This window comes from Delphinus delphis, chromosome 7 (genome assembly GCF_949987515.2).
Source record: "Delphinus delphis chromosome 7, mDelDel1.2, whole genome shotgun sequence".
In the NCBI taxonomy this organism is placed as follows: Eukaryota; Metazoa; Chordata; class Mammalia; order Artiodactyla; family Delphinidae; genus Delphinus; species Delphinus delphis.
The window spans coordinates 57122343-57138306 of NC_082689.1; positions in this window are offsets into that span (position 1 = coordinate 57122343).

Below are 15964 nucleotides of genomic sequence, written 5' to 3' on the forward strand. Positions count from 1 at the left end.
AGCGTATCAACATTATGAAAACCTTGGGAAGTCCTACACTATTTTCCACACTCGTGTCCTTAGAAGAGCCTTGTTTTAAACATCTCTTAACAGCTCATATTCCATGGAACACAGTTTGGAGGAATACCAGTGTATAAAATATCAAGTGAAAGGTTTTATTTAATGAGAAAGCAGTATTTCCCCCTTACAAACAGTCTAGGGTTTTTATTAAGCAAACAACAAGAAAAGGATCCATCACAAGGAAGCAGTGGCTCATCAGTGCCTTGTTCCAGGCTGCCTGAATCAAAACCTGTTCCTGGAGTGGCTCCCCACCTCCCTTGCTGTGAGGCCACCAGGAGAGAAGTGCACTCTGGGTGTGTGGAGCCTTCCATGTTGACTCTAGGTCGCGTACGCAGTTGTCCTTCTGGGTGTTCTCCCTCCAAGGGGCATTGTTTGGATTCAAGGGCTAGTTTTGAAGAAGTTTATAGTGTAAGAAGGTTACAGTTGCTGATTGTGAAGGAATAGACTTGATGTTAACGTGTGTTTGATTTGGGAGGCCTTCCCTCAGCCAAGAGCACGCCTCCAGAGTGAGCTGGGTGGAGCTGAGAATCCATAACATATTAAGAATGACCTTGAGGTTGACAACCCTAAATGGTCACATTTCAAAAAGGAACATTTCTGATGTTACCACGCATCCTTCGTCCATCGTCCATTTTTTTTTGAGAGAAATGAGAGGTGACGTACAGAAAGTTAATCTCAAGTGTTTGGAGGAGTAAGGAGACAGGACTGTTTTCCTACCGGAGGAATAGGAATGCGTATCTCTACGTATTTGTAAAGTTGGTTTAGGTTCTTTAATTCCTCTTCCCCAGGGGTTTCAGAGCAGTCTCTATTTCCCTGATAAGTGTCGTGAAGAATATTTTTAAAGTGCTGTTTCCAGTGTTGTCTGGGAGAAAAAAATGTCTGAATCAAGCCTGGTCTTACTGAAAACTAAGGCTAAGGCTCCTTCTCGATTCCCTTGACTCTCGGGAAGACATCGCCTGCTTCAAGTATGGTCACAACCACCCTGGGGAAGTGATGACAGTGGGTGATGGGGTGAACTCTGCTCACAGGAGCGACAGCTGCGTCTCTCACCTGGTAGTTGCGGACACACCTGCCTCAGAGGTACCTGAGCTCCTCCATAAAAATGCAGGTTTGAGGGCCCACTCCAGACCTATGCAGACTTTCAGCATTGTTCGTTTCCCCCCATGATTATGATGCACATTCAAGTTTGAGTTTGCTATAGGAGTAGCCTCAGGTGTGCTCACTAGCAATGGCTATTAGTGGCTCAGGTCTCTTTGCCTGATTTTTAATATAAGAAAACAAAGTTCCTCCTCACACAGGCTTCAGTGGCTTCTCAGTGTCCACTCACTCTTTAGTTCTGAAATTTAGGGTCTGGTGGATGTGCTCCCTTCCATGGCCTTTGGAGCCTGCCTGGCCCGTTTGTTTGATGTAACTGGGTTGAAATGGGCAAGGAGCAAACAAATATAATTATTAGGAATCTTACATCTCTAGATAACTGTCTATACTTTTCAAAGTGCTTTCAAAACTAAAGCCACAAACACATTATTCATTGGATCCTCCCTATCTATAAGATAAGCAGGATAAGTATCAGTACTCCAGTTTTACAAATGTGGAAGCTGAGGCTCAGCTAGATTAAATGATTCGTTCAAGCTCCTGAATGTAGACAGTGGTGGAGCCAGATTTAGATTCAAGGTTCCTTGACTACACCCTCCATTCTTTCTTTCTCACCCTCACTGAACTCTCCCCACCTCGTTGTTCTCTCCCATCCTTGTGAAGGTTTTCACTGCCATTTCCACGAATCACTGTCAACCTACTGGCCTCTCCATGCTCCTCTGTCCCGGCCATTGTAGACATGGTCATATTTGCCACCCCAAACACTTTACCAGCCTGACTGCCTGCCAGCAAGCCCTTCTCGACCGTGCGCACTCCCATGACTGTACCTCTATAGACAGAGAAACGTGGTCCAAGGAGGAGGAATGTTTTGCCTAATCAGGCTGTTTTGCAAACATTCCTTCACTTTACCAACCTTCCTAACTCTTGATTTTGTAAAGCTAAAGATAACGTACACCAGTCATTGTGCCATCTGGAGGTAGGTGCATCTGTTTTCTTCTTCTCCTTTTTTCTGTCTCAGGACACGTGTAACTGCCTACGAAAAGGGAGTGCGTTCTGGGCAGTTTGGCAGAATGGTGAGGGAAGATATTTGCATACTTTGAACCCACAAATTTTTAACTGCAGTAATAAGAAAGAGTTGCTGTTCTGATTACCCAGCACAAAGAGGACACTTTTCCAATTCTCCAGTTAATTTGATCCGTGCAGATAGCTTCTTCTCCAGAATCCATGTAGCACTAGATCTGAAATGATGGTCCAAACTACATCATTATCCAGGTAACTATTTAACGAGCTCTTTACCTTCTGGAGGCTGTACACCCAGTCAGGAGAAAAATAAAAGTTGCTCCTTTCTACTAGTCATATCACTTTTGAAAGTCTTCGCAATGCTTTATCGCTCTCCCGTTTGTTCGCACCCTCGGGCTCTGGGTGCAAAAAACGAGATAGATTCACAGAGCATGGGGGGAGTAGGTTTGTTCTGCTTTCACAGAGTTTCACGGCATTATTATGCTTTTTGTATGTTTATTCTTCAAAGCGACTGTTTTTTCCTTCCCCAGCGGTGGGCAAGAGGGAATTTCTTAGCTTCTCCTCTTTAAGTCTCTGATCAGAAGGTCGTCAAGGTGAACGATGATGTATTCCCTCCCGACTGCGAGTAAATGTGAGCAGCCCCGGCCCAGCAGCTGCCTGCTAAAGTGATTAAGCTGCTGTGTGCCTGCACCCAGCACTCAGAACACGAACTGGGCAACAACCAAGTCTAAAAATAAGCCAGCAGCCACATTTCAGTTACCACGCTGTGGCTGCACTACCCTCTGTAGCATTTTCAGCAGGAGCCTGGGGGGGGGGGGGCGCGTGGGGACATGTTCTGTGCCTTCAGCCTCTATGGGGTTTTTTTTCTGTTTGCCACGTCAAGTTTCTCATACAAGTCATGGTGCATAGAAGACCATTGTTGGGATGCTGGAGTTGGTTTGGTGGCATCCTTACCAGAGACAGTGCCGTGTTTGTCAGTCCTTACGCAGGAGAGGGAGGAAAGCCAGGCTTTTCTGTAGTTTTCTTCATAGACATATTCCCTGCAAGCTTCTGAGGCTAATTGTGGTGAAAATGTGCCAGGTAGACCCCTTTCATGCCAACCATAATTAATAGTGTTATAGTCTTCAAGGCCATAATGCTCATCAGTTATTAATTAGCAATTCATTTCGTTGAACAAATAACACTTATGATTGATGATAGAACTTGTAATTGGGCACTAGAAGTGGCCCTCCTGGGACCGACTTACCAGCGGTTATTAACCACGACACAGTAATGAAAAACACAGAAGATCATCCAGGAAAATCCGAATTAAACAATTGTGACACAGCCAAGGTGTTCCTTCTCAAGGGGAGAAAAGTCCATCTTGAGTGTCGGATGTGTATCTTGGGCCTGAGTGTGTTAATTGTTTCTGGTCACATAGCATCGGGGGTTTCCATTTCCTCTTAAGCTTGTAATCAGCTGCCCTATTTTTTTTTTCTTCAAAAATCAAATTGTTCCTTGCTAGACAATTCTATTGACTTTGAGTTACTCTTGTGATAGGTCATTTCGAGGTATTGTCATGACATGTGCACATAGACTTGAGGGAAAAAAGTGCTTTTGCAAAAAGGTAATGATTGAAATTTTTATTTTAAATGATTCATTAGATTGAAATCACTTTAGATTAACAGATTTTCCTGCCCAATTGATTTTCTGGCATCCGCGTGGTGATCCAGCAGAGACAAAATGGGGGTTCTTAGTCCACGGCCGCGAGGAAACCGAGAGCCTGGCGAATAGAACCAGCAAAGCTTCTTTCTTGCTTGCTCGGTTGGAGCAGGACAACCGGAGCCGGTCAGCTGCTGACCAGATGCTGCCTTCAATTAATATTCCAACCCTCAAAGACATTTATCGCTCACTCTCCAAAGCAGAGCAGCTGAGTAATAAAGGGAACCACTAATGCCATTTTTTTGGAGAGCATTTGTAATGGCTAAATTGCTTGAAATAAATTAGCGCAAAAAATAAACATAGTTTGTACAGTATCTGTAAAGCAAATTCCTAGTCTTGGGAAAATAGACAAAGTGAGAGCTTGCATTTAACAAGCGCATGCAATATGCTCCGTTAAGACAGAGCTTTTTTTTTTTTTAATTAAAAAAGGGTTAATAAACGCCAATATATCATTGCCAGTTAAACAGGTCCTGCACCATTTTAAGGGAAGTAAGAGGTTACAAAGGAGACAGTTAAAAAGAAACCAAGAGACTGTGTTGTAATGCTAACAGGCAATTAACAAACTCATGGGTGTTAATTATCTTCATACTGTATCATGTTCAATTAGCTTAGTCTCTGCAACAAAGGCAACGATGAACAATTGCTTTGATAGGCGTACAGTACTTCATTTGTAGTTAATCGGTTTAAGCGCTCTGGTTGCTAGGTTACCTTGGTCTCCAGAGGTAAAAAGCTGTACAGATGCACTATGTTTAAATGACTACAGAGAACTGTTTAAACTCAAACCATGTATAACTCTTTATTGATTTTTCACAGAAGATCTCAGCTCTGATGATAAGGTTTTGATATATTTTCCTGCTACAGCCAGTTCCTTGGAGTATTGCAGAAAAAAATCTGTCAATATGCTTCTATTATGATCTCTTGATCTGTGCCTATAAAAACCTTTAGCCACAGCCCTTATTATAAATAATGGAAGAAGCAATATCTGATTTTTTTTTCCACACTGTACTACATGGAGATTTTTTTTCTTCATTGCCTTTGGATCCAAATTACAGGACTTCTTTCTGTACCTGTGCTCTAAAATAATAAAGAAGAATTTCTAGCTCTAATTAATTTGATTGACTCTCAGCAGGACGGGATCAGCTGTAGCATCATGAACTTTAACAATAACTACCAATTGATGGGCAGTTCACATCAATAAGACCATCACTAGCCTCTCTCTCACCTGTCACCAGGCAGGGAGTGAGCAATAACCAGCCCCCCACAGATGCTCCTCGCTTAGCGCTTTCTGCCCTATTAGCAATTTATAATGGTGATCAAGAAACAGTCAGCGGCAAATCAAGACAACTGTCTGGCTGCCTGTTTAATTGGCCTTGTTTGCCATTTGATAAATGGCTCGTGACTACTATAGGCCCCTGTATTTTGACTTTTAATAGGCCACGGTGATTAGACTACCAACAGATACTAGGTCAAAACCGAGGAAAGGTGCAAAAAATGTTAATTAATATCAATAATAGGCAATTATTAGTTAGACAGAAGGACCTACTAGCTGCGTGCTCTAATGGCTCGGAGCTAACTGGAAGAGGAGTGCTGCCAAATTAGCATAACTGTGTATGCAGACTGCATGGTGGATCCGAGCAAACATCTGTTATGTTAGTAATTCAAATAGAATTCCTGCCTTTGGAGTGAGATTCGCGGAGTCAGCAATCCCTCTTGGCCATTTCAAGGCACTAACAATACCCTAGTGACTGGTGTCCTTCCAAATGGGCTGTGTTTTCAGGCGAAGAATTAAATCGCACCTTTTCTTTGGAGTTGTGCTCTTGAGGAGCTTAAGGGGGTCACTGTCCTCTGGCCAGCAGAGGGTAGAGGAGAAGGGGTTTGCATGGAAGCCACACTGACCTTAGAGGGAAGTGCGATGCGGGCCCAGAACACTCAGGGAGGGACGCAGCCTTCTGTTTGCTGTTTCATAATTAGCACCGAAATATGGCTGTCCAACACGTCACACAAAACGCTGTATATAATTCTCACAGCATGATTCTTTGTTATCCTTTCCTTGAAGTGTGTGTGTTTGGGCTCGTGCAATGATGAAAGGCTGACAGTTTGTTTTGAAACATAAAAAGAAGTGAGATGCAGTAGCAGTTAAGACAATGCAATGATAGGAATTGTAAATCCTATTCCCTACACTTGTTATTGACATTTAGGTCACCATGGGCAAAATCCACATGATAGTCGAAGAATTGGAAAGTACTTAGAGATTCTTAAGTCCAAATTGAGAAATGGAAATCCAGAAAGGGCAAGGGACTCATTATGGTCACCCAGCTGGTTCGGGGCATGGCTGGAAGGAGACACAGGTCTCCCGACTTCCCTCCCAGCGCCCTTCGCCTGACCTTGCTGCCTGCCTAGGAGGCTGTGGGTTTCTATCTGTGATTTAGTGTCTGGTAGGTATTTTTTTAAATGCACACTTGAAATGTAAATGTGGAATATGTGTGCTCCCACTGTATAAATATATGACGTTTATGAAATAGCATGTTATCAAATATACTTTATTTTTAGGATTTTTAAAAACTTGGTTATAAAATTCTAAAATCTACAACCACCTCGAGATGTTTCACATTTTAATGTCAAGCACAGAGTTATGTTCTGTTTTGTTTTTTGAGAAGATTGCATTATAATTCATTATCCCCCGTTTTATTTTGAGCTCTTCTCTTATACATCTTGCTTGAACCAAACCGGGCAAGGATCTGTGTGTGGTGCCCTTTTCCTTCCCCACCAGAGGACTGACATTTAAGACCCATTTGACTAAGGATTTTCAAGATCTTAAAAAAAAAAAAAAAAGTGTGTGTGTGTGTGTGTAAGGGCACAGAATCTACCTCTTCGAAGGTTGAAATTGAATTGTGGATTATAACCAACTGAAGTTTTCTCCCTCCTCCTCTTCTTACCCCCTACCCCAATACTAAGAAAATCTCTTCAGGCCGCATCTTTTCCCTGATTGCGCTGAGCCATTAATCCTTTTTAGTACCAAAGTGTCAAAGAAAATGGACTTACTTTTTCATCCTCATTCCTGCAGAAATACTTAGAAAATCATCTGGTTTTGCGTCTGTGAGGAAACTATTATGTAAGCTTAAAAATAACATTTCAAATAATTCATTTCTGGGAATAGAATCTTCTAAAATGATGGAAATACAACACTTTAGTTTTTCACTTTTTACCCTTTTACTTAACAAAAATATTTGTTGAATCCTGGGCCAGGATGTAAAAGAATCACAAATATCATGATCAGAATAGTATGTTCACAATTATTTATCTCCTACCATGTGGATCTCTTTACTAAACATTTTCTATGTGTCAGCCACTTAATTCTCATAACAACCCCATGAAGTAGCTGCTTAGTTAAATAACCGTTTTACAAATGAAGAAACTAAGGCTTATTAGCAAGTTTCTATTTAACGTAAGTTTAAGTGCTTAACACTTTGTAATATAAATTATTTTCCTTTTTTTGAGGATTTTAAGAATTTCTTCAATTCCTTTGTATTGAAAATATACTAGATACTATGTTTTAAACGAAGTTTAAGAAGCAACAGCAAAATGGTTCACGTCATAGTATCTTTTTCAGATATGACCTTTTTCAGGTAGAGTGTATATTATACATAAATGTTGCTGTGATATTTTAAACTTTAATATTCCTAGAGTGAAAGGAAATTAGATTTATTTTCTTTTAATTATTAGGGGTTTGGTTCTTTTATTCATGTAAACTCACTGCATTGTGGTATATTTTCTCCTTAGACCATATTCCATCAAATCTAAGATGTTACTGATTATAAGAAGTATGCGTATTTTATCTGTCACAAAGAAAGAAAAAAATGCTGCCAAGTAAATTATGACACAGTGCTTTCTAATACTTTCTTCTGGGTCGTCAAGCGCATTCGTGATACAGCATTTCTTTAAAAAGTGTTCCACTCTTAACTCTGGGATTTTCTTCCATGTCAATAACATTCATTCTGCAAGTTTTGATGCTGATGCTTTTAATGTTCTCAGCTGAGCAGAACATGACAGCCCTGCCGGGACTGCAGCCTAGCTGATAGTGATAGTAGAACACATCTGGATGTAGATTTCAGAGACGTTAAAATGTGCAAAAAAGAATGTGCATCTTAGAATCCATGAGATGTGTTAGTACATCCATCAGTTATCTGTCAGCATCCAAATACCTGTAGAGTTATATAACTTTCAGTTAAGTAAAGCTAATAAGGTGACATGTAATCACAAATGTTTTTCTCATAGCAGTGTTTGCAGATAAGTTGTTGTTGGTGTGTTGACTAAACAGTGAATATGGTGAGAAATCCTGAAATTTCTATTATTCAGAGCTGGATAAGAGACTAGTAAATTGAGTCTTTGAGGTTTCTTTTATGTATTTGTTACTAAGGTTGATCTTTGCAGTTTTTAAGAGCCCAATTCCACCTGTGGCCAATTATGCCTTTAGTGCTTTCGTTTTACCAAGAGCGCCACCATGGCCTATGAATGCAAGTTCTCTCTCTACCTTGCTGGAACCAGGACCACCTGGAAAAATATCCTTAAGAGGTCTGGAAAGCTGAAGTCTTAGACCTAAGTGGGTGTCAGAGTGTCTGTCTACGAGGGAGAAGGCCCTAACTCTGATTGGCACCTACGGGTCTGATGCATCAGTGTCTGCTTTTGGTGATGTGCTGGAATGTGTAGAACCTACTATTCCAGAAGAATTTCCTGCTTTCTGTTCTGCCTAGGGCTAGTCCTAGACTGCTTTATTCTATTTTTTTCTCTTTGGCAAATATTAGTCCTTGGGTAGATATTGACATTTATTGAGCACATTTCTATCCATGCCTAACATAGCCATGACTGGTAATGAGGGGCTAGGAGTCCTCCTCATGGGAAGTAACATATCAGTAACATATTAGTCAAGAGCCATGGTTTTGCAGTCCTGCAGGCCTGTGTTTAAATCCCAGATCAGCCACTCACCAGCTACATGGTCCTGGGCTTCCATTTTCTCATCAGTAAGATGGGGCCCATGATACCTACTCCATATCTGTTTGTAGGTATCTGAGAAAACATGTATGACACACTTTGCCTAATTCCTGGTGTTAGTGACATTCCATGATTCATCTTTAATCCTTGTGATAATCTTGCAAAGCAGTTATTACTCTCCCCATTTTAGAAATTGGGAAAGTAAAGCCTAAGAATCGTTAACTGTGTTCTTACTGCCTGTATGATTTGGGGCAACTTAATAAAAACCCTTTTAAATCTCAGGTTCCTCATCTGTCCATTAGGGGAGCTACCAGCCATTGCCTCATAGGCCATGGGCATGGAAGGAGATGAAGCATATAGGGCTTGTGACACAATCCCGGGTGTGCTGGGCACTCCAGGAATGTTTGGTGATATGTCTTGTCAAGAGTCACATAGCTAGAAAGATGAGCTAGGTTCTAGTCCAAGTCTTGGAGCATATGTGAGAAAGTGCTGGTTACAACAAGTACATATGAAGACCCTTCTGCCTGGCGTGATCCTGGAAGAGGGAATATCTGCCTTACCCTCCCTCTCGCTCTTGGGGGTTTCTCTTCTCTTCTCCCTTCTGGTCTGTCATCTGCTCCCCAGTTCTGGCTTCATGGGAGGACCACAGTCACTGGAGGAAATTTTCCTTCTCCTAAAGGCCATAGGCATAGCCTCTTTCAAAAAGGTGCATTAAAACACATATAACAGGGCTTCCCTGGTGGCGCAGTGGTTGAGAGTCCGCCTGCCGATGCAGGGGACACGGCTTCGTGCCCCGGTCCCGGAAGATCCCACGTGCCGCGGAGCGGCTGGGCCCGTGAGCCATGGCTGCTGAGCCTGCGCGTCCGGAGCCTGTGCTCCGCAATGGGAGCGGCCACAGCAGTGAGAGGCCTGTGTACCGCAAAAAAACAAAAAAACCCCACATATAACATAAAATTTACCATTAGTGACATTTAGTACTTTCATAATGTTGTACAGCCATCACCACTATCTAGTTCCAGAACATTTTGATCATCCCCAAAGGAAACCCCTTACCCAGTGAGCAGTCACTCCCCCTCCTCCTGCTCCGACCCCCTGGCAACTACTAACCTGCTCTCTATCCCTATGAATTTGCCTATTCTGAATATTTCCTATAAATGGAATCAGACAATATGTGGCATTGTGTGCCTGGCTTTTTTCACATAGCATAACAAGGCTTATCTGTATCTCTTCCCTTCTCTACACCAGCTCCAGGCAGACACTGAGGAAAGATTTCCCACTGTTTATTTTCAGCAAGTCCTCTTGCCCGTTGACTCTCACCACCATGGCAGCCAGTCAGCTTCACTGTGACAAAGCTGGCTATTTCTATGGAACCTTCCTGCAATGCCCATCAATCTTTAATCTGCTTGTGTAGAAAGGTTCTTCCGCCATGATGGTTTGTGATCTTTGCTTCTGTAGATTGTCCTTCTCTTCTGGTAGCAGGTTGCTGTTCCTTTTAGAATGATGGGATTCAAGATGTCTCAATCAAGGCAGAGCTTTATCCTAGCCTCACGCATGATCGCTGTAGGGGCCCACGCCAGTCCACATACCACTTAATAATTTCATCTGGAAATGAGGAATTTAGATGAGTCGCCTGAGCAGGGGGCTGGGAGAAAGAAAGAACAGATAATTCACAGGGCTTTCCAAGTCTAACATGCTATGTAATAGAGAGATTTTCTGATAAGGAACGATGGACACCAGATTGCAACATATCTCAAAGTACGTAATATTAAGAGTTAAACGGGGGTTACACAGAGAGAATGGGTTGATGATTGGAATTGAAGTCTCTGGTTCCTTTGCTAATTGTATTTCTCATTGAAAATGATTACATTGGCATTTTGGTTTTATTAAAGCAACAGCAGTAACAGCTCAATATACTGAAAGAGCAAGAGGCATTTAGGTTGTGGGCAATGCCTGAAGGCGGGGCTGGATAATCTCCTGAGGTCATCTCCAGTCTCATAATTCTGTGTGTCTGAGTCATCTTGTAATTTCTTGGAGTTTTGTGGGAGAAGAAAGAGGAGATCCCACCTGACAGGAGTCAGGGTCACTTGTCATCTCTTTACCTATCTTGGGTAAATGCATATTTTGCATAGTGATTTCTGTTTGGAAATTGATTTACAGTAATTGCAAGTGGCAGAGAAAGCTTGTTTCAAGGCAGGATTTGAAGTGGAAAAGAAAGGACCTTGTTCAAAGCTTTCTCCAAGGCAGGTCATGCTGAGTGAAGGTTCCTTGTTGGGAGAGAAAGGAATTCCCTGCGGGCCCTGTCTTCTCACCCAGCTGACAGCTCTATTGCAGGTATGGTGCCTCCCTAGCTGTCAGTCATTTGAGGGGAACCTCTGACCCAAGACCTCTCTAGGTTATTAAGGGGGATGGCATACATGTGTCAGGCTGATGACGGCGTATGTGACATAGAAACTGTCACAGAGCAAAGATGAAAGAAGCTGAGCACCTGCCTCCCTCAAGTGGCCACCAAGTCATGCCTGATGTCAGCATTCAGTTTTGGAGGGCGTACTGCCTGAGGGTCATGCATTGTGTGTCTGTGTGTATGTTTTTGTGTGTGTGTGTGTGTGTGTCTGTGTGTATGTTTATGTGTGTGTGTGTGTGTGTGTGTGTGTGTGTGTGTAGAAAGGAGGGGTAGGAGAGAATATCTTAATAGGATTTTCAGTTTTTCTTGTTATTTCACACACAAAAATTCTGAATGAATATCTTCATTCATGTGCCTGATGTTACTGCTGAATAGCTAGGTAGAAGGATTTGACATTTGGAACCCCAAAGTCCCTTGTCTCTACTGCCTATAAAGCCACAGCAGTTGGTGAGCTGTTCATTAGTGAGCACTAAAAATGCCCAAATAATGCCCCAGGATTGTTGCTCATCTATACTTTGTAAACAGAGATACATATTTCTACATGTAGTATACATGTGTTTTAATCTCACTTATTGCCTAAATATGAAACTGAATTTGAAATAAATCCATCAGGAATGTGCACTTAACAACACATTTAAATAATCATCAGTTGGCACTAATAGCTCTGTAATGACTTATTATCATTTTGGTCTCCTAAGCTGAAGAATTCAGTCCTTCTGAATTTCTCATCCAGGACCCATAAGTTTGAGAGATTCAGAGAGTTTTTCTGTTTGCACTGTGATCTTCTCCAGCTGTAGCTTATTCTAAAATTGGATCTATTCCAGGGTGTAAATATTTGTTAATGAGTTTCAAAAGTCAATTAATGATGCTTAGGAATCTTTTATAATGGGCCTAGAACAGACTTTTAAAGCAATCTGAAGTAGATTTTCAATATGGGTGTACAGGTATACTGTTCTGGTGGACAAGCTCTTTTAATAAATAATTAGGGATTCAAAGTAGATGACGTTTAGACATGATTACATTGATGGGTTGTTATTCTTCAAATTTAACTAAAGGGATGAGTATTTTAAACTTCATGACTGACCTGTGGCTTTGAACCACAATGAACTTGCTGACATAATGTGCTAAAAGGGGATGATGATGGAATCCCTCAGGGTTCTGGGGAAAACATGAGCTTCCTTCTCAGCAGCTTCTGGATCGAGAGAGGGTGTTTTCTGGGAAGTTTCAGATGTAAACACTTGGAGGAAATAGGGTTCAAGAAATACAGGTTTCATTTTGAAATCTGTTCTAGGACTGGTAGAGCTCAAGGACTAGGGGGTATAATATTTATCTTGGAAAGATGCATAGAAGGGTGTGATTCTTTAAAAACCTCGAGTATTTATGAGCTATCATACTAATACAATGTGCCATTTTAATTTCTAATACCCATCAAAATATTAGAGAATTTCTGATTAACCTTTGCTAAAAGAAAATGTGTGCTCAGGTAAATTAGGAACATGTCATCCGGTTACACTGATTAAAATTAAGTTTATTCCTGAAATCTCCTATCAGTAGCTAGCTTGGGGATGACTCTTATTGTTAGCTGCATTAATCCAGTAAACGGGAGAATTCTGTTTGTCCTCTAATGCATTTGACTTTGAGACCCTTGGTACCAAGCATCTGTGAGGTATCAGTGAGGGTTTGATCAGGGAATCTGACTCACTGTGAGTGATATGGAAAAGGGAATTTATTATAGAGGTTAGATCTGATAAAACTGTGAGGATGGCTGAAGAAATCTATTTTATCCAATCTAGATAAATTCCTAGATGGCATTATGTAAGCTGACTTAGTTTTATGTTTGACTTATTTTTCAGTATTGCTTATCAAGAAAAGTATATTTGACTTCTTACAGCTTTTTGGTTATTTGAAGGAATGAAGATCTAATTTTCCTGGTTAATTTGGCTAATCTTTCTTTTTTTCATTTTCTATTTTTTACAAATCTCTTTGCAAGAGATTTGTAAAATAGATGCATAACTGTTATAGATGAAGTACTTCATAATGGTGAACGTCCAAAATACATTTGTTAATTGTCTTTTTGTTTATATCTCTATTCTTAATGCTAGTGATTTACTTCATTAAAGATGTATTTATTGATCAGGATGTGTTATAGAAAGGTCATTTTTATGTTTAAAATAGAAAACTTGTGGTCTAGACATATGTTTGATATACAAACACCATTATTTACTTTGTCAAAAGAAGAGCCTCTTTCTTGAACAACAAAACATTAATAAGACCAAAAGATGTTTCATGATATTGCTATTCTTCTCCCTAATATGAATCTTATCTTTAATTTGGCTTTTAACTAGGTAACCAGGAGTATCTTATGTAATTAACTAAAACACATTAACCATTTACTATGGCAAGGTGCCGTGTTGGGTCATGGGTGTGAAACTTAATTGTTACGATATATCCTTACATTCTCTAAGCTATCTTTGTTTTCTCTTCTATGATTTGGTTAGATTTATTTCTTCAGATGAAGTACAATAAAAACGTATTCATTGTGCATGCTCCTGTAATTGACATGCCCGAGCTGTACCGGTGAGTGCTATAATGGTTTTGTACTGTGTCACTTAGCTAAGGTGGAACTACATTTCCCAGAATCCCCTTCGCTGTATGGTTCTGGGTCAGGGTTGGCCACCAAAGAAATTTACCTGAGATTTGGGAGGCAGAAGGGAAGCAGCAGTTGTTATGCTCTGAAAGTCAGTGTTGGTTGCTAGGCTCCCTTGCAGCTCATGACTTATTGCAGAGCTATCTGCTGGCTCTCCTGATTGGCATTAAGACTGAGTTCACAGCTCCTATGAGATCTCTTCCTTCAGCTGTCTGAGTCGTGGGACTAGCAGTGAAGGGTACCAGCTTCATTGAGGTTAGAGGTGATGAGAGATAGGATGGAGGTTCTAGTTTGTCTCCACAGGTTCCAGTTTGTCTTTTTTCTTTCCTCCTCTGTGTCCAGCTTCTCTTCCTGACTATTGGTCCTGCTGACCTATGGCAGTTGGTTTCAGGTCCACCACCAGATTTCTGTAACTTCTTTCCCAGTTCCTTCAATTGCATAACAAACCCTGTACTTCATGTCACTTGTAGTGGTCCTGCTTCCTTGATCAGATGCACAGATATAGATGCGCTATATCAGAGATGTAAAAGTCACATGTCCCAGTGAGTAACATAAATGAGTGCAGCAGGTCTGCTGTCAGGAAGTTCATGCAGCCTTCTTTGTCTGTTTTTCTTTTTCCCACTCTTGGTAGAGATGTGAAATCAATGAAATATACCTCTAGAGTAAGAAACACAGCAGCATAAGCGTATTGATAAGTGACATGTGATTGGCTGAGTATCAAGGAGACAATGGGGAGGGTGTACCTCAGGCAAAGGGTGGCTCCGATTCCATGTTTCAAGAGAAACTCCAAACTGAATTTTTACGTGCCTTCCCCTGATTTTTATTCTGTTGACTAATTACACACACACTCACACACTCACATAAACACAAAATCATGAAGGCAATCCATGGGCCAAATGTAAACATGTAGGTTGCATTTGGTAAGAGCCTCCGCTCTGAATGGGCAGACTGTTGGCCAAGACCCTGGGATGAAGACAGAGGGTAAAAAAAGAGCAAGAGATTGTTGGGGAAGAGAATGATCTAGGGAGTTAGGGAGGGAAGACCCCCAGTGCTCTTGTGGGGTGAACACTATAAACAACTCCATGGGAAAAATAATTCTTTTTCTGTGTGTGTGTGTGTGTGTGTGTGTGTGTGTGAGAGAGAGAGAGAGAGAGGGAGGGAGGGAGGGAGGGAGAAATCATCTAATAAGAACTATCACTTTCACAGTAATTTGCATTATACACAGGGATTTCACATATGCTATTTCATTTATTCTCATTTACTGTCTTATCTACTATCTTGGAAGTGAGTAGGATCAAAGATAAATTACTCTTGGTTCCTTCCCTCAAGGGTTGCAATCCATGGGGGAGACTGATATGTTCACATCCAACTATAGAACAAGAATGAATGTGATTCAGTGTCATGGTTGGGGAGGGATTTTAACAAATGGAAATGGGGAGTGAGAAGGGTGCTGAATGACACAAAAAGTTTGAGCAGAGGGACCAAGGAGAATTTGGAGAAGTCAACAGTAAAAGCTGCTATGAATAGCAAATCAGTAGCAAATGTTCTGTTAACACAATTAAAATTCATTTGTGAATTCCTGAAACTGTGGTTGGGGGAGAATCTTTAACCTGCCTTAATTAATGGTCAAAATTTTAGTCAATGGCCTACATTCAAGCGGCCTCAGTTTGAGGGGAAGGGAAGTCAAACAACACCCGTTGTCTTTGGTAGGCGAAGGAGGATGGTACTGAGCCTGGGATTGAAGATGCAGAAATGACAGCCAGATTTGTCAAGTGCTCTTAGGTTTGATGATGTCCTACCAAAGCCCAGACAGGAGAGGACTGACAGCAAAGGCTGTCCATTGCCAGAGAGGACAACAAATACATTTTAAAGGTTTTGTAATAAATAATTAAGTGGGCTCTATTTAGATAATACAGAAAATTTGAGTCCAATCTGTCTGGTCTTCTTTCTGCCTAAAACTCTTCATGATGTGTTAAAGTTCAGGCTCATCTCTGGTGTGACATTGAGACCCCTTATGCCATGGGCTCAGCTTCCTTCTCCAGCCTGGTGTCTTC